This window comes from Guillardia theta (genome assembly GCF_000315625.1).
Source record: "Guillardia theta CCMP2712 unplaced genomic scaffold GUITHscaffold_33, whole genome shotgun sequence".
Taxonomy (NCBI): domain Eukaryota; class Cryptophyceae; order Pyrenomonadales; family Geminigeraceae; genus Guillardia; species Guillardia theta.
In genome coordinates this window covers 365357-365608 of record NW_005434641.1, presented here as the reverse complement: position 1 = coordinate 365608, position 252 = coordinate 365357, and positions in this window count along the sequence as shown.

The following is a 252-nucleotide window of genomic DNA, read 5'->3' as shown; positions in this document are numbered from 1 at the left end:
AGAAGTGGATCACATTAGAGTAGCAGAGATTAGGATTAGAGAATGGGCCCAGTGAATGTTAGCAGAGAAGTGGAGCAGTGAAGAGGAGCTGGGAAGAGGAGCAGGGTAGAGGAGCAGATAAGAGGAGGAGAGAAGGGGAGCAGAGTAGGGGAGCAGAGAAGAGGAGGAGAGAAGATGAGCAGAGAAGGGGAGCAGAGAAGGGGATTAGAGAAGTGGAGCAGAGAAGGGGAGCAGAGAAGGTGAGCAGAGAAG